Source organism: Perognathus longimembris, chromosome 28, assembly GCF_023159225.1.
Source record: "Perognathus longimembris pacificus isolate PPM17 chromosome 28, ASM2315922v1, whole genome shotgun sequence".
Classification (NCBI taxonomy): Eukaryota; Metazoa; Chordata; class Mammalia; order Rodentia; family Heteromyidae; genus Perognathus; species Perognathus longimembris.
Window position 1 is genome coordinate 44,144,831 of NC_063188.1, and position 19,480 is coordinate 44,164,310.

At 34.5% G+C, this 19,480-nt stretch overlaps 1 non-coding gene and 1 pseudogene across 1 annotated transcript; both read right to left on the minus strand.

The window, feature by feature from the left end:
• LOC125343022 overlaps positions 1 to 19,480 on the minus strand; it is a 71,410-nt pseudogene that overhangs the window by 18,814 nt on the left and 33,116 nt on the right.
• On the minus strand, positions 17,813 to 17,919 carry LOC125344370. Its single transcript, XR_007209504.1, has one exon. It is a non-coding gene; the product is annotated as a U6 spliceosomal RNA (small nuclear RNA).

The window sequence follows — 19,480 nt, forward strand, 5'->3', positions numbered from 1 at the left end:
GAATCCAGAGTGAAAGATAAGAACAGACGTATGAGCCTGATATGCCAGGGGTTCCTGTTCAGGCATTCATTGAATCAGTAAGCTATGCAAAGCCACAAGCTAAGAAAGTAAGTAGAAACTTTTGGAAAAGTAGAATGGAACTTTGCTATTCCTAGAGAATAGAAGTGACCAGAATTGTAGTTAAGAGGACCCTAGTACAAATTGGAGTTTCATTAGGGCCTGGAGGGTCATTTCCTGTTAATTGAAATAGAAACTTATACAAAAGCAGCTTCAAGCCAGCTCAGTGCCTATTTTAAGCTGATCTACTTCCACTTCATTTCCACATCATTATATAATTTGAATTTTCTGTGGGAAAATATGGAATTCAGAGCTTCAATAACATTCCATACATAATATTTGACATTCAACCAAAAAATTACCACATATCTCAAGAAAACGGGATAGAGGAATAGAAATAGATTCTCAAATGCTTTTATTTTGGAGTCATCAGACACGAACACAAAAATAGTTGTGATTAATATCTTTAAAAATTTAGGAGTCAGATGATTTTCTTTAGAGAGAAAAAATTCATAGAAAAGAACAATGCAATATCCATTAATATCTCAACATCATTTTTAATGAAATAGAGGAAGCAATCCAAAAATTCATATGGAACAATAAAGGCCCAGAATAGCAAGAACAATCCTAAGCAGAAAGAACAGTGCTGGAGGAATTACAATAACAAACTTCAAGCTGTATTATAAAGCTATAGTAATAAAAACAGCTTGGTATTGGAACCGGAACGGGCCCAAAGACCAATGGAACAAAATTGAAGACCCAGAAATGAACCCACAGAACTATGACTACTTGATAAAGGAGCTAAAAAATAGTCTGGAAGAAAGATAGCCTCTTTAACAAATGGTGCTGGCAAAAGTGGTTCAACACATGCAAGAAACTAAAACTAGATCCTTATATATCACCCTGTACCAAAAGCAATTCCAAATGGATCAAAGACATTGAAATTAAAACAGATACCCTGAAAACACTAAAGGAAGCAGTAGGAGAAACACTTGGCCTCCTGGGCACAGGACAGCCCAAGTCTTTCACCTGAATTCTAGAAGCATACCTTTGAAATGACTACAGAATATCTTCACTTAGAAGTCCTACAGGTACCTAAAACTTAAAGTTAAAATAAGCACTCATTTTCTCCCTTTCCCCAATCTGTTCCTTCCTTCGGGCTTAACAAACAGCAATTGAAGAGAACTGGTAATATATTTCCCCTTCATGTTCTATTCCATAGACATACTGTAGATTTTCTACACTATGCTGCCTTGTGAGATGTTCAGTTCACGTAATTCATATAAATGGACCATTTTGCCCCGAAGAAGTGCTACATTATCATCCTTATATAGCGATATGGACTGTTTCCTCTCATGTACATGATCCAGTAATGCTTCTGTACCCAAATTCTGAACCAGTCCCTGATCTCTGACTCTGTTACTTTAACAGCATTGCCAGAATAATCTTAGACCATGAGGCCAGAAATACATTTTATCTTGTGAAATAGTGGTTTTTTGCTTCCTTAATTTTGACAATACCCTCTGTGTTAGTTTTGTGACACATTCTGTTTACACAATAGAAAAAGAGTTTTCACCTGTTTGCTTTAGGAGCATGTTGTTAGAAATGACCACATGTATTTTTACACGTCTTCATAGTAAATTCCATCCAAGTTCATAGGGATGATATATTTTTTTAATTAGTATGTATGCCACTCTATGTTTCTAGCTTGCTTATAGTTCTGGAGACAATAAGTATAGCTTCCTGTGTTGTTTCTGATTTTCTTTTTAAATTCATTATGGAAAGAAAATGTGAGGTTTTCAGATGGAGTTAAGTAAATCTCTGTGCAGATTCACCTTATTGTTTGGGGATATCTGTATTTAACATCTATGTCAAATTAAACATTTCATGAGTTTCCAAGGCAATTAGTTTATGACCCAATGGTTATGCCATTTCTCCTTCAAATAAATTGAAAAATGTTAGAATGTGTCAGCACACTTGATCCCAACATGATTGTTACTAAGTCATAACTTCCTAATCAAAACTTACTTCTGCATGTACTTCAATTTTTCTAACAATAATATGGCTTCTGTTTATTGATCAATCATTGTGGTATATGTTACTGTATAACTAGGTTTCACTATTTTACTGGTAACAAAACTGAAACTTTACCCAAGGTCATAGAAGCCATAAGCTTGGGTTCTTATTCATGCTTCTCTGAGTCTAAAACCTCTGCACATAATTCTACAGTTCATTGTCATGGGGCATTTCATTTTCACTGGCTATGGATGAAATTCATTTCTGTGACTCATTTATTCCTTTGATCTCTTGTATTTCCTTTATCTTAGAACACAATGTTGGTTATCTTCTACAGTTTCTCAAGCTGTCTGTGGTTTGCCCTCATTGTCTTATTCCTAAATCATGATAAAATGTTAAGATCTCATTTCGTGTCTTAACAGACCAAAGAGGAGAAGGTACTGATATGTATATGCCTATAAGTGTGAACATGTATTGTTATGGTTATCTGTTTTTTTTTTCTTCTATAAGTGACATTTTCCTTTGTATTGGGTAGTGCTATTATTCTTAGCCTTCCTTTTTTGGCAAGTCACATCTAAACTTTTTCATATTCACGTCTCTTTTTTTTTTTTTTTTTTTTTTTTTTTTTTGGCCAGTCCTGGGCCTTGGACTCAGGGCCTGAGCACTGTCCCTGGCTTCCTTTTGCTCAAGGCTAGCACTCTGCCACTTGAGCCACAGCGCCACTTCTGGCCGTTTTCTGTATATGTGGTGCTGGGGAATCGAACCCAGGGCCTCATGCACTCTTGCCACTAGGCCATATCCCCAGCCCTCATATTCACTTCTCAATCAATTTGACACCTCTCTAAAATTTTGATTGAAAAATCATTTGCTAATTTTGTCTGCTATCACAATTCATATTGCATGTTAGATTCTCTTTTAGTTTGTACTAACAGTATATTTATGCCAACATATATTTTGATGTAAAGAGTACAATGGAGAGGTAAAAGTTCCAAGAGCTGAAGATATTTCATTTATTTAAATTATTCAGTATGAAACTCCTGAAGTAAATTCTTGATAGCAGAACAATAAACAGCAGAAAAGGTTCTCTTCAAAGTTTGATTATATATATTATATTAGCTAAGATGCAGGTTAATTAAATATTAATACAACAAAAAACCAACGTATTATGTGTATATCACAGCTCAAAGATATATAACCACAATATAGTTTGATAGCGATCCATTTCAGATTTTTCAGAGTTCATATAATAAATACACAATTCACATTCTCAGAGAAGACTAGAAATTAAACTGACTGCCAAATGTCAGTAGGCTTGATAAATCAAACATAGCACTCATCAAGACTAACATATTACTGGCTGATTCTACCTCTGCATTAGGGCTATTTGTGATTTCATTGTGTGCAAAACATCCTCTTCTTGTAAAGGCAGAAATAAGCTAGGCTTTAAATCAGCCCTCAGCAGAAGAACTCATTCCTACTTATGAATTTTATTTTAAAATACTAATACATTTTAAAATTAAAATTTAGTATTTTACTGATCAGAACTAAACAATTATGATGTGAAAATGTATTTCTTGGGCTATTCTGTTCCATACTGCCACAAGTATAATTGCTATAAGGAGTATTGAATGCCACTGAGATTCTCTAGTGTACTCCCCATCCCTCCCTCCAGGATCAGCAGTGCAGACAGTGACATACTTAACTGTATATCACCTAAGCAAACTCCTGTTTTGATTAGATGGAATAGTGGAGAAATCACCTGGGTAGTTGGCCATGTGCTACTAACACTTTACAACACTGTGAGAGGTTTAATTTAATGGTGCTTGAAGGATCAAATGACTGTTGTCTTGATGCCTTAAGTGGTTGAAGAAGAATCATCATCAGTTTACAGTACCATATTAAGCAGATCAAAAAATCAATTGGTCTAACAGAAAGCAGGTAAAAATGGATAGAGTTTACCAGCATTCTGTAGAGTAGGACAAAGAGGAAATTTTACAAATGGGATTACTGATTCATTTTATATAACTTGTAAACAAAACAGCAGAATAATCTATAGTAGTATGTGGCAATATCACTATGTATTTGGAAAGTTCTTTCTTAGGTTGTATCCCTTTTACTACTGTTGCATGACAAAAATTAAATGAGTAACTAGAGCTGGAGCATTTAATATACAGTTTTTAGAAGAATCTAAATAATTCAGACTGACATACATTCACAACTGGCCTATATAGTCACAGACGGGCCTATCAATAGTTCTAGATTTCCTTTCCAGATTATTCACTGCACTTATATTTATTTGACTCCTTCCATTTTGGAAAAAAAAATACTTGACTTACTACACTACAGCAATACTTTTTTGAATTGTATAACTTCATGTTTACACATAATAATGATGGCTATTTATGAAACATTTATCTTTTATTGCCAGTCCTGGGGCTTGAACAGAGTGCCTGAGCACTATCCCTAGCTTCGTTTTGCTCAAGGCTAGCATCAAAGGCTTCATATCTAAAATATATGCAGAACTAAAAAAATTACATTCCTTCAAAACAAATCCTCAAAGAACCAATAGCCCCCTCATCAAGTGGGCTAAAGACTTAAAAACAGTCTTCGCTGAGGAGGAAATTAGAATGGTCAAGAGACATATGAAAAAGTGCTCTACATCACTGGACATAAAAGAAATGCAAATCAAAACAACATTGAGATTCCATCTCACCCCTGTAAGAATGTCCTATATCAAGAAAACCAACAATAACAATTGTTGGAGGGGATGTGGCCAAAAGGAAACCCTACTTCATTGTTGGTGGGAATGTAAACTGGTTCAGCCACTCTGGCAAGCGGTATGGAGATTCCTCAGAAGGCTAAACATAGAACTCCCCTATGACCCAGCAGCCCCACTTTTGGGTATCTATCCAAAAGACCATAAACAAAATCACAATAAAGCCACCAGCACAACAATGTTCATCGCAGCACAATTTGTCATAACTAGAGTCTGGAACCAACCCAGATGCCCCTCAGGAAAATGTGGTACATATATACAATAGAATTTTATGCCTCTATCAGAAAGAATGACTTCATGTTATGGAAACGATTGTTATATCACTGTTGTAACTACTGTGAACATACTATGTGTAACTGTAGCTTCTATTATTGATGATCCTCTTGTATCCCCTTCCTGTGGTTGTACCTACACTACCTCTGTATCTTATCTGAGTATATTGGAAACCATGTATACTGGTAAACAGTGGTATATAGGGTAAAAAAATACAGACAACTACAAAAGCAATACTTGCAAAACTGTTTGGTGTAAATGAATTAAACAACTCATGGGGGGAAAGGGAAAGGGGGAGGAGGAGGGGGGAATGAGGAACGAGGTAACAAACAGTACAAGAAATGTATCCAATGCCTAACGTATGAAACTGTAACCTCTCTGTACATCAGTTTGATAATAAAAATTTGAAAAAAAGAACAAAAAAAAAAAAAAAAAGAAAAAGGCTAGCATTCTACCACTTGAGCCCTAGCGGCACTTCTGGCTTTTTCTGTTTATGTGGTGCTGAGGAATCGAACCCAGGGCGTCATGTATGCTAGGCAAGCACTCTACCACTCAGCCATAGTCCCAGCCCTGAAAAATTTATCTTATATAAAGCTTGTACAAAATGCTTTTCATATTTACCACATTGAATCCTACAGCAACTCTGTGAGGAAGGTGTCCTTCATATCCCATTGTATACCTAAGAATATTAAGTTTTAAAAATGTTGAAAACTTGCCCAATATTATTCAGCTAGTAGTGATAAAAATCAGAATTCTAAACCCAGTTCCATCTCATTTCTAAGTTCCTGTCCTTAGCTATGACACTATAGTTCATATCATTCATTCTACATGGAAAACTTATGAAAATCAAATGATCTAACTACCTTACTTCTTCAATCTTCCTCAACTTTAAGTTCCATGTACACTTCACCAAGAGGTCCTCCATTAGTAAATAAAATATTATCATTTTGCTGTTTTATTTTGTTCCATTCCTGGGGCTTGAACTCTGGGCTTGGTTGCTCTCCCTGAGCATTTTTGCTTAATGCTAGCAGTCTACCACTTGAGCCACAGTTCCACTTCTTGATTTTTTTGGTAGTTAATTGGAGATAAGGATCTCTAGTACTTTCCTTCTCAGGCTGGTTTGAACCATGATTCTCAGATCTCAGCCGCCTGAGTAGCTGGGATTACAGGCATGAGTGACTAACACTTAAATATATTTTGCCATTTTTAGAACTTTCATATTCCAGATTGACCTTAGCCTACAGAGACCAATTGGTATATACTCTTTTGAATTATAATTGTTTACAATAAAATACATGACATTGATTAAGATGCATTGTAGTCAAAATTGAAATGTTGAATTTTAAGTGAAGACACTATCTTTGCATTTTTATCATCCATTGCATCTAGCATTTTATCACATACATATGAGATGCTGAGTAAATCCTATAAATAATGATCTTTATACTGACTGATCAAAAGAATACATAGATTGGGCTGTTAGAATGCAATAGGTAATTTCTGTCCTACAGAGTTTGTAGACAAAATGAGCAGTAGTGTCTCTAATAGATGAATAGAAAACTGGCAGGAAAGATAAGTTGGAATTTCAGAATTTTCAATATTGAATATAAAACTTATTATCTAGACAGTAGTTTGCATTAAGTACCCACAAGGCACTAAACATATACATTATTTACTGGTATATATATATATATATATATATATATATATTTCCCAATCCATTGGGATGCTATTATCTTCATTTTACATTGACTAAAATATTGAAACTCAAAGAGTTTAAGTAACTCGTTTTTCAAAGTTGAAGTGATATTGGAACCTAATTTTGTGTACTCATCAGTCCACATACATCTCATACTCCTACATTTTACTTCATGATTGTAAGAATTATCAATGAGAGTTTTGTTGGTGGAGGAAAGGCAATTTGATTTTAAATTATTTCAAAAGTTCTTTGTTTTAGGAATATATCTAAGTTGTATCTCTGCTTGCATGCTATAGGTAAGCTTCATTTAATAAACTTGTTCTCTAAAGAAGATATACTCATTTTGAGGTACTCTCATCACAACTTTTTATATTTCAATCATGGTATTTATAACACTGTACTATTACTAGACTATTGAGACTACATGATGATCCATCGAGGGGGTAAAGGACACATTTTCTTTGGCTTTGAATTGTCCTTATCTACTACCTAAAAGTAGCTAGGACAGCGACAAGGATGAACAAATGGAGAAATGATGACCATAATTATTGTACCATTAAGAATCAGTTGTTAAGCAAATGGGAACAATTCTGCTTCAAAGAATCTATGCTATTATAGAGAGTGCATGACAAGTACAAAAGTAACTATAGTCCTAGGCCAGAAAAAGTAAGTTCGTTCAGAGAATTAAAATTATTTGACATTTTCAGAAAAGAGAGAGCTTACTTCTGATTGTATAAAGTTGGGAAATTAAGAAAATAGAAGGTTGCTTAAATTCTAGTAGGCTTTGGAGATATTAGGTCAATTCAACTTTTATTAAGACCCTCTTATGTGTGAAATAGTGTACAAGAACCACTACAGTTTGAAGATTAGATCTTACCTTTCCTTCACTACGAAGTATAATGTGGGAGAAACATATATGGATAGCTAACCTGGAACACAGAAATATGCATGGAAGAGTACTACTTAAAAAAATCACATTGGTAGAAGAGTAGATAATGTTAAAGGATGAAAGTTTATAAATGAAGTAATGATTTGAGGTGAATGGAACTTAACTGCAGTTAACAATAGTATTACTATTTAATGGCAATGTAGCTTCTAAACAAATGGAAAACGTGTGTAAGTAGTACTTTTAATTCTGTTTCAAAAATTAAAGCTAAGCATGTCAAACTGCATGCTTAATAGATACTACTGGCAATTATGAATAATCATCTCCCTGTCCCTTCTGTGTTTCTTATTGCTACTAGTTTTCCTATGTGGACATTTACATTTCGATTCAGCAAGAATAGTAAACCAAGCCTTCCAGACCAAACATACAATGAAAATTCGGAATTTCAGGAAAGTTGGAAGTATGGCTCAAGAAGTAGAATGCCAGCAGATAGTAAAACAAAACAACAAAAATAAAGCAAGCTCAAGCTTTAGGCCTGATTTCAAGCACCAGTACTAGCACACACACACACACAAAATAAAAAAGCAAAGCAAAACATAATGAAATAAAAATAAATAAGTCATGCAATTAGAAAAGCCTGTCAGTGAATGCTGGGGCAAGATTTAGATAGATAGATAGACAGACAGACAGACAGACAGACAGATAGATAGATAGATAGATGTACAAGCAGAAACTTTATGAATAAAGGTTCAGAAGCCTAGCAAAAAATATTTTTATCTTCTTGATATCACAAAATACAACAGCTTTAGTTGAGTATGTATCTGTTAAGACAATATGGTTTTCTCCCTTCTCACAAAACTTTCTGTCTTAGCTGGGCACTGGTGGTTTATGCCTTTAATTCTAATTACTCAGAAGGCTGAGATCTGAGGATTACAGTTCAAAGCCAGCCCGGGCAGAAAAGTCGGTGAGACTTTTATCTCCAATAAATTATTCAGAAAACATCAGAGGTGACATTGTGGCATCAGCCTTGACTAGAATGATGTTCAGGGACAGTGCTTAGGCCCTGAGATCAAGCCGTAGGACCAGCAAAAGTAAAAGTTAAAAAATATTTCAATCTTGTAGGACAGTTTGATGCAGAATAGTTTACAAAATCACCAACAACCATTGGCAATTGTACAGAAAAATTATTTTTCAGAATAATGTGGAAGACATTAGGAAGCCTTAGGATAGAACAGGAATATCCTTTTTGTAAAGTGATATCTAAGTTGAGATCTTTCAAGTCAAAACAGGATGCTGGAATTCCATCAGATAAAATGTGTACTTAGAAATCACTGCTAAGAGCAAAATAGCCTGTCTAAGCAAATTGAGTGGTAAAGACCTTGAGCCATTCTTGAAGGAGTCTAATGGTTGAATAAAAGGTAGACATCATCAGCCATCACATAATGTGTTTAGTGAGGTGCATAGTGGTTTGATGTAGCCAATTCTCACAGTGAATGCGTTTTTTTTAATGTACATTAGTTCTTTGTAACCTGTCATAGAATCAGTCTTCAAAGATAAACTCCATTTTCCTACTGTTAATACACTTTGCTATATACATAGGTGAACTGAGATCATGCCTAATGTTATTATACCAGTATACTCTGCAGATTTCATAACTTCTTTCTTCTCTTGTAGGCAAATCCTTGAGATTCAAAGTCAAGAAGTGCATGTTATAAACATTATAAAGTATTTTATCGATGATCATGATTTTATAGTCTTTTTTTTTTCATATTGGCAAAATGTGTAACTTGTATTTCAATCTTTCCAGATGAAAGATAGTATTGTCTTACTATATTCCTCATACTAGAATTCTCAACTATCAATAGATTGCATACTTCTTCCTTATTTCTGAATGTCATACCACTCTGGCAAATATAGTACCTTCTAGTAAATAAGCTCTAAGATATCAGGAAGTTTATTCATACAAATAATAAGTTTCGGATAATTTCAGATACTCACTTCCTTGAAATCCTGGTTTCTTTGAGTAAGTAATGAGGAAAATATGTGCTGCTAGCATTTTGCCTACTTTGATATTATTCCAATATTTTTGTGTGTTCTCCATAGGCTGTAGTGAGGTTAGATCCCAAGATTATCTTGGTCACCACAGTGGATGGTCATTCTTTGGCATAACTTTTCTAACTTTGGCTTTGGAGAATCTCACAAGAAAGTGGCATGAGATGTATATACTTAACAAAAGATCCCATCTATAATTTCTGCTTGGGGGATTGAAATCAGAAAGACAGGCCTTAAAATCAGCCTCTGCAAAAAGTTAGGGAGACTCCCATTTCCACCTTTAAAGCAACTGTGGTGTTTCACATTTGTGGTTCCAGCTATACTAGATACATAGGTGGGAGAAGGACCATAGTCCAGGCTGGCCACAGGGTAAAAGTACAAGAGCTTACTGGATAAAACCTTATAAAGAAAAAGGGATGCATTGCGGGTCAGGAGATAAGCACTTGCCTAGAAAGTACATGGACCTCAGTTCAAACTCCAGTAATTCCACCAAGTAAATAACTATATAAGTGCTTCCAAATGAAAAAGTAATGTTGTAGATGCCCCAAGCAGACATTTACTTCAGAATAAGAAGGCAAAGAGTTTAAAGCCCCCTGGAGGGAAATCACAGTGCAGGAAGATTTGAATTAATCAGGAAATGTGGCAGAGAAATCTAGCGTGATTATATCAGATACTACTTGACAGAGGGTAGTGATGCTGACAAAAACTCTCAACATAGAATGGACCATTATTTTTTTTTGAAGAATGCTGACACTTGCTTTAGAAGTATAGGCTTTGTGTGTTGAAGATGTGGGGACCACTTAACTTTTCAAAAAGCATTGTGCAATGTTTGTGAATTCCCCACAGTAATTTTGAAGAATGTTTTCAGGTTGCCTATTTCCCATTACTATGACTTGTGGGGAATATATAAACACAGGATAAATACTTTCTCACAAAGTTTTATTAAGATTTTAACAGAAATTACTGTCATAACATAAATTGTACCTGATCCATGAGACATTTGCTTTCCCAAATAAAACAAGGAGGATAAATAGACAAACATTAAGAAGGGTTTCTCCTAATATATGGGTTAGAAATCATTTCACTTCACTTCTGTACAAGGTTGTTAGGTTTTTTTCAGCATAATATGGTCATGGTTCTCTGTATCTGAGATCTTTTGTGGTGCTTTTTTATACTATCTCTGTCTTGGCCACATGCTTTAATTTTCCAGTGGGGCATTGGCATGGATAATTTGAAAATTTTTTATGCATATGTTTCCCATCTTTGACTTCTGAAAATATCATAAGAAGAGGTTGCCTAACTTGCTGGAGATATGTGACAGATACATAGAGGATTTCTCAGTTACTAAAAAACCTAGCCTCTCTTTTCACCCATTATCAAATAATGAGTGGTCCCAGTGGATATACAAAGCTTATTTTCAGAACCATCAAGTGACCCATAGAACGGTAAATATTTCTTCTATTATTTGTTATAGAATGTAGTCAGTAATAGCTAAATGTTATATCTACCAAATTTTAAGCAGTTTCCTGATTTTGTCTTCAAGATATATGCTCAAATCTTGCATGATTTTTTAGAATTGATATATTTGTCTGATGTCTGAGACCTTCCCATGACTCAGATATCTTGATTTTTAAGTTTTTCTCTGGCCTGCTGTCTATAGCTATGTTTGATTTCTCAGACTGCCTTAATATGCTTCAAAATCCTATTTGCCTTCCATTTTTACAGTTTAGTTAGCCTGTAGAGACAGAATAGGATGCTTTCAAAAGTGGAAAGAAATACAATGTTTTGATATGGTAGACAATAGGAAAGTGATCAAGTAAAAGGGGTATTTAAGAAAAATTTGTCTGAAAATTTTAAGTATCATCAGTGGGAATTCTAGGAACATTAACCATCATTGATAGTTGATTTCAGATTGAAAGCAGTCATATACATCTGTGTCCAAAGAAGAGACTGGGAAAGTGAAACAGAAAAGTGACAGAAAAATATCTTTGCTGGGGAAAAAGATGAATACATTCTTTTATCTTATTATAATATAAAGGCTGTTTAAGAACTGTTTTATTTCCCCTGAACTCTCCAATGTTATATGTGTTGTTAATAGTTTTTTAAGTAGGCCCTAGCCCCAGGGTTCCCATTAGAAAATGTAAATAGACTGGAATGAAATCATACAAGATTAAAACAGCAACATTCACATGTATAATAACTGCCATGCAAAAGCCTTTAAATTAGAATTATTGTGATAATTTAAAACCATTCCAACTAGCATCTGAGATACAGATATCATACTGAGTTCTTCCATTATAGGAATTTGCTTCCATTACCACATTTTATTGAGAACTTTCATATAGTTTCTAATGGGTGCAACCTGAATATATTAATATGATGACAGTATAGGCTTAAAAATCAAACACAATAGTTATGATGACAACTTCTAAACATCATCTTCTTGGCTAGCAGGATCAATCAGACACAATGAAGGACAGGAATTGACAGGACAAGATAGCTAGTTGTTGTTGTTTTTTTTATTTGCTGGTTTCTACAGATTGACACAACGGTTTAATTTCCACAGTACTGCTTCCTGCCCTGTTCTAAAACTAAAACTTTTAGTCTTTCTTTGTTAATTCTTCCAAGCTAATAACCTGCCTCTGGGACATATTGTCCAATATTTACACCTAGATTTCTCTTTGGAAACTGATATCATATAAGAAACTCATACCTGTGAAATTTTGTTTGTTTCCTTGATTTGGTGGGAAGAGTTCAATTTGGAGATATTTTTTAAGAGTAAAATACCAGGTTAAAAATTAGACACACAAACATTGTGGAAAAATTTCAAAACATAAATAACGTATGGAAGATAATGAAAGCAATAGTTATGTCATTTCTGCTATTAAAATATCTTTGAATAAGATTTCTAAATGGCCATGGTCATGGTAGTAGCAGTATTAGAAGATTTTAGATATGAATTTTTGTGTTTGAGTATACCAGGGTAAAATATTCAGTACTTAGTGGGCATGGAATGGCCGTTGTAAAGATAATGGTAACTAGAAAATAGAAAAGTCACTTTACAGGAAAATATTAACAAAATAAATTAGACTGATTTTTGCAATCCCAAAATCTTCCCAGGGCTGATTTGGTCTTTCTGGCTATATTCCCTATGTATGTAAAAGTATAACAAAAGACCTGAGAATGTGATTCCTTACTACTCGTCTCCTAGAGAAAAAGAAAGACAGCAGAATGAAGGTCATTTTCATGTAAATATATTGACATGGCTTATTTTTACAGTGTTGTATGACTCATTTTTTTCTATTTGGCTAAAAATTGAATGTTATGAGAATTTGCAGTAGAATATAACAGATTATAGGGAATGGTAGCTATAGTAGATTAGTATTTTTGTGTATCATAATGATGGGGATACATTACTGTTACCAAAATCTCATAACCCAATGTAGTGACTCCCACTTTTAATCCTAACTACTCAGGAGGCAGAGATTTGAGAATCACAATTCAAAGACATCCTGGGCAGAAAATTCTATGAGACTCTTATCTTATCCCCCCCCCCCCAAAAAAAAAAAGCTGCAAGTAGAGCTGTGGCTCAAGTAGTAGAGTGATACTGGAGCAAAAGAAGCCCAGGAACAGCAGCCAGGCAGTGAGATATTTGCAACTTTTGGCTTGATTACAACTAGGGGAAGAATAAATAACCTGCCTGGTGGTTGTATGTAATCATAGCAATATGGAAGAATATGAAAGCTACAATTTGGGTACATTAACACAAATAGGTGGCATTGCTCTTTTTACCTCTCTTTTTCTTTACTTGAAAAGAAATACCTAATACGTAAATAGTATATTGAAGTTTTCATTAATTTTGAGGCAAAATAAATTACCTTATGAATCTTTTATGACAAGTTAGATTACAAGATAACACTATAGGCTAGAATGCAAAAACCATATCAGTTATACTTTCAATGATGAGTACATTTCCAGCATATTGAAGGATATCAATCATTAGGACTAGAAAATATATAGGGTAGGTACTTAAAAAATGTTTTCATTGTCTAGATTTACTTCCGTCCCTATTCAGTCACTTAACACTTATAAAAAAGGACAATTTAATTAGGTTTCATCTGAGTGGATGGACATTATATAGCTTTTCTGTAATTTTCAGATTGAATACCAATCAAGATTCATTCATTTCAAGGTTACATTGTACCCCATGCTTCTCATGTTTTTAACTCTTATCTCAAAGAAAAGAAAGGATAAAGAAACTATTCATCATTCACTACAGTTTATTTCTGCTTTTTCTCTTAAATGGGAGCTCCATTCTCGTTTAATGGAAATACCAGTAACATTTATTTGTGAAGTATAATGTCAGAAACACCTTGTAAAAAGCAACCTTTTAAGGCTGGAAATGTGGCCTAGAAATAGAATGCTTGCCTAGAATACATGAAGCCCTGGGTTTTATTTCTAAGCACCACATATATAGAAAAAGCCAGAGATGGTGGCACTGTGGCTAAAGTGGTAGAGTGCTAGCCTTGAACAAAAGGAAGCCAGAGACAGTGCCAAGTTCCTGAGTTCAAACCCTAGGACTGACCAAAAAAACACAACCATTTCAGTTTCTTTAACAAGAATCACATTCTAGTTTGTATGGAAAAAATTAAATCTTGAGCATTTATTATACATATTTAATTACACAGGAATGATTAATATCTTGAAGAGCTTTGAAAAAAACCATATAAATAGTTTTATTTTTTCATCTAACCTGCAGATATGTTCATGAATTGTGCCCTTCTGAGATAGACTATCTAGTGTATACATTAAAATTCATTTGTGAGGGATTTTTTTTTCCTCTCCCAAACAACTATTTAGTTCAAGCTACATTTTGTTCAGATTTCCATGCTAAAAACATTTAATTCAGGGGGCTGGGAATATGGCCTAATGGCAAGAGTGCTTGCCTAGAATACATGAAGCCCTGGGTTCAATACCCCAGCACCACATATATAGAAAACAGCCAGAATTGGCACTGTGGCTCAAGTGGCAGAGTGCTAGCCTTGAGCAAAAAAAAGAAGCCAGGGACAGTGCTCAGGCCCTGAGTCCAAGGCCCAGGACTGGCAAAAAAAAAATAATAAAAACATTTAATTCAAATAATTGTTGCTCAGATTTCCATGTTTCATGTCATATAGGCATATAGATGTTATATATATATTTATATATATACATATTTGAATGTTTATTTCCTGATTCATTCTTTCATTCATATGTATATACATGTATGTATACAGACAAAAATTGAGGTTTAGACTACAGACCCAAATTCTGGAAGTTCTACTTGCTCAAAATAAAGAGACATGACAAGAGGCAGAGAAAGGTTTATGATATGGCACCCACATTTCTAAGTAAAAAGGAACTGCTGTAAAATCTAGTTGTTTCGAAGGGGAACAGACTTTTCCCTTTTGTTAAATAGGGAGAATTGAGGGTAGTAGATGAAAATATATGTATAGTTACAAAAATCACAAGTGTATTCCCAGCAATGGCCCCTATTGTCTCAGGATTGTTCACGTGGGATCTTGTTATAGTAAGAATCATTGTCACTTGGGCAGAGGCTTCAGTTTCCTGTCTTCCCAAATGGCTGCAAAATGATTTCAAGAGAGACTGGCTTTGCACAATGGTTGTAAATACAAAGCAATACTTTATCCTGTTCCTAGTGAATTCGTAGGCCTAAGTAAGGAGTAAAAGATTGTCAATAAAATGTAGTTTAAGAATTTCCTGTAGAAGATATTTACTAGATCAGTACAATACTGTGGAAATCAATTGAAAAAATGAATAATTAAAACTAAATAATAAATACCACTTAATTTTCAGAAATTATTATTGGCTGAAGCAAAGCAATGGAACAGTGCATGTAGACCTAAACTTCATATTTAATCTATTACTAGCCTATTCACTTAATTAGTTTTATGAGAAATGAAGGCTATGTTTACTATTTTTAAATAGAACTAAAATATTTTCAAAACTTCAGATTTGTATTACATCCCTTGCTATTACCTTGGTGTTGTTCTTTAATACAAATAATATATTCTTTAGTCATTCATGAAGATATAAGTGGTTATTTCTCTTGTTAAAGATAGAGTAAAAACTCACTAAGTTACTAAGGCTAAATGCTAATAGGATAACACATTAAAATTCCAATCCATAGGACATTTTAAGTATAGCACATAATATTTTTGCATGAATAATAGAATTTCATAAGATTATTTAATATGATTGAATGATAGTGACATGTGAAGCAAGAGTAAAGCATTCTGTGTGTATTTAAGCCTATTTTTATATCAATTTGATGATTTTTAAATGATGGCTCTTTATTTCTGTCTAGAAATAAATCCACTTAACTTTTATTCCATTTAATTATTATTGGTGTAGAGAAAACAATGGAGGGATGATCATGCCACAGTACTTCTTATGTGTATATGAAAATATAATGTAACCTCTTCCTATGTGCATCTAAGCATAAAGTGAAAGTGTTGCAGTGATGACACAGATCAAGATTCATTGTACACATAAATTGCTTTATTAAATTGAAGAAATTCAAGATAGAACCTAAAATTAAGATTAGTAAGGGAAGGTGTAGTTTGGGAGGGTTGGTGAGCATGTTGCAAGGGATGACATTGATCAAGAGGTGCTGTCTTCATAAAACTTCTCTGTTGAATGTCAACTCTTTTGTACAACTTCATAGAGTTAATAAAAATACTCAAAAAAGAAAAAATGTTTTAAAGGAACAATTATTTGTGTTTTCTTCTGGTTATTTCTTAAACATTTTGAAAAGAAATCTTTTCAAAATTTAAATAAATTTCTCAAAATAATAGTAAATGAAATATAAGTAGGATTGTTGGGATCCATCTTCCCCCTTGATGGAAGGGGCTTGATGAACCTCCCCCAGCCCTGGGGAATGCGGCCCTGCTATCCCCTCTGGATTGGAATCCAGAGAAACCGGTTGGGCAAACAGCCCCCAACCCAACCCGCTAGCCAGCCCGGCGCCTACCAACTCCGCCCTGGTTTGGCGCGCTCAAGTGACGTTAGCCCTTGGGGGTCAGGTGATACCTTTCAGCCTATCGACATCCTGGCCAAACCCCTCCCCTCGGAATCATCTCCCCTTGTCCTTGTCTCAATAAAGTTAGTTCGCTCTAAGAAGCTAGCCCCATTGCATATGCACGCCAGACTTCTAGCATAAGGAGGCGGGCACATATCTGCGGCAGATCACATGCGCGACAGGTCAGAGCTATCTCCCCCGTTCCACTCTAGCTTATCTGCAGGTCGGATGATTAGGGGAGAGGGCGTGAAAGGGAGAGTGGAAAGGAAGAAGTAAGAGTCCGAGCCGGGAGGGGCAAAAAACCCCAACATAGGATGACATTAAAATAAATACACACAAGACAGATATTGGTAGTGCAAGTCATTAGTACAGAGCCAACTATGTTGATAATGACCAGGCATGTGATACTTTGCAATTAATGCTTACTCCTCCACCATAACTTTATATGTAAGCATCCCTATTGGTCCAGCTATTAAGAAAGAAAAAGGAACCTAAGAAGCAACTTTACTACCCATTTCAAGGAATGTGATTTACTGAAAGTTGAAATTTATCCATACATTTATAATTTTTCGTGTGTTACTGAGGCTCAATTCAGGGCCTTACACTTTCTAGGCAAGTCAATTACCACTTGACCAATGAGCCTAGTCCTTTTGTAGATAGTGTTTTCCTGATAGGTCTCCTAGTAGCCTTAGATCATGATTCTTCTGACTTTACTGAATAGCATATATGCTGGGATTACAGATGCATACTACTAAACCAAATTTGTATTTTAGACTGGGTCTAACAACCTTTGCCTAGGATGGCCTTGAGTAGCTAGAATTATAGCTAGATATAATTATATCTGATTAACTTGATAGGTTATAAAATAAGAATTTCCAGCTCTAAATTACTTTTCTACTATTTTTTTAAAAAAGTAGCTTTTTAAGAATTATCTTTAAATAGTTGTAAAAAGAGTTTAAATTCAAATGACAATTTAAAAATAAGGGTTACTTCATAAAGTTGCATGCCATCTTTGCATGGTGGCTATGCTAATCTTCTCTGTATCACTTCATTTTTAGTATTTGTGCTGACAAAGTGATCATCATTATTTTCTGTATAAACCTATACAATTGCATGGATAGTTAATGTTCTAGAAAATTAATTTGGAAGTCAGTGTTTACTGTTAATTTTTTTTTTATAAACTACATGGCTGTGTGAAGATATTTTAGAGCTATTGTAACTTCATGAAAGGAAACATTGAGGTCCTGAAGACTGGTTTATCATTAGAATTATCAGAGCATGAGGTCTTATTCCTAGAGTATACTCCCCAGTGACTTTCCATACAAGAGTTCAAGCCCAGAAAGAGAAAGTTAATCTTTTAATGGAGGCAAGAAGAGAGAGGCAGAAAGAGAGAGCGAGAGGAAATGTACAGAGAGACAGAGAAAGAGACAGAGAAATTTTCTTATTCCATTAATCTAGTGTTTCCCCTTTAAATTTATACTCAGAGAAGTTTGTGAGAAAGTCTTAATTACCCACTTTTCCTAATAGTCCATTGCTAACACTGAGAGCAAATTTTATTAAATTAGAGCATTAGTACTTTTCTACGACCTGGGTGGGAAGAAATAAAGTGATACTTAGCTGTGATTTTTAACTGTAGCTTTGTTCACCAAGAATAAAAACAAAAAAATGTAAAAAGAAAACCTACCCTACATATGTTAAAATACATAGTATTTGGCTAATATGGATTTTAACCAATGGCTAATTATTTTGTGGATATGTGATTAGTTGATTTCAAATTCTTAAGAAACAAAATATCTTATGATAGAGGAACACACAGAAATTCTTTGTAAATCGGTTTTAATAAGCCTGCTTAGGTTTTAGAAATAAGCCACTTCTTTAAAGGAAGGTTTGAGGCAGGAATAATAGAATACTATAACATGTCTGAAGCAAACAAAAAAATGTGAGGAGTAGTTAGAAGAGGAATAGGCCTTGAGAAAATGCTAACTTCTAATGAATAACCGATACTTAGGGTATCCCTAAAGTTTACAGACTTCAGACACTAGCTATTTAAAAGCAAATATTCCATCTTTCATCAGAGCTTTAATTTCTAAACATTCACTTTAGATATGTGGATAGAAATTTAGATTGAGTTAAAGCAGAGAGAGGGATAAAGGCTGGTAACAAGGAAGTAAAAAGGTGCCAAACCAGTCTCTCAGATTTTCCTTGAGTTAACTAAATAAGCACATCAATGATTCATTGTATCTGCAATGGTGACTTTGTAACCTTCTTAGTTATGGAAATCCTCTTGATCTAAAGTCTCTTCTCTATATCACCCCCAATGTGCTATGCTTATAAAAGAACGTGTCTTTCTGCCAAAGAATTTTATCAAACTAGCTATAATTCACAGTAGTGTTAAGTTTAGCAGATCTTTGTGACACCTGTTCTGTCTTTGCCAAATTTTAATTACACACAGCTCTGCTGGGGGGGAGGAGGGGAATAGAGTACTTTTTTCTTCATTTGGTGGTAAGAGAGATGCTAATTGCCTAGGGCCTACTGTGAATTCCAGAAACAAAAATCTTTGCTTCTTCAAAAAAAGCAAATGTAAAACCACCAATCAAAAAGGAGCATTCTAAAGAAAAAGACTGCTTTAAAAGAAGTGTGGTA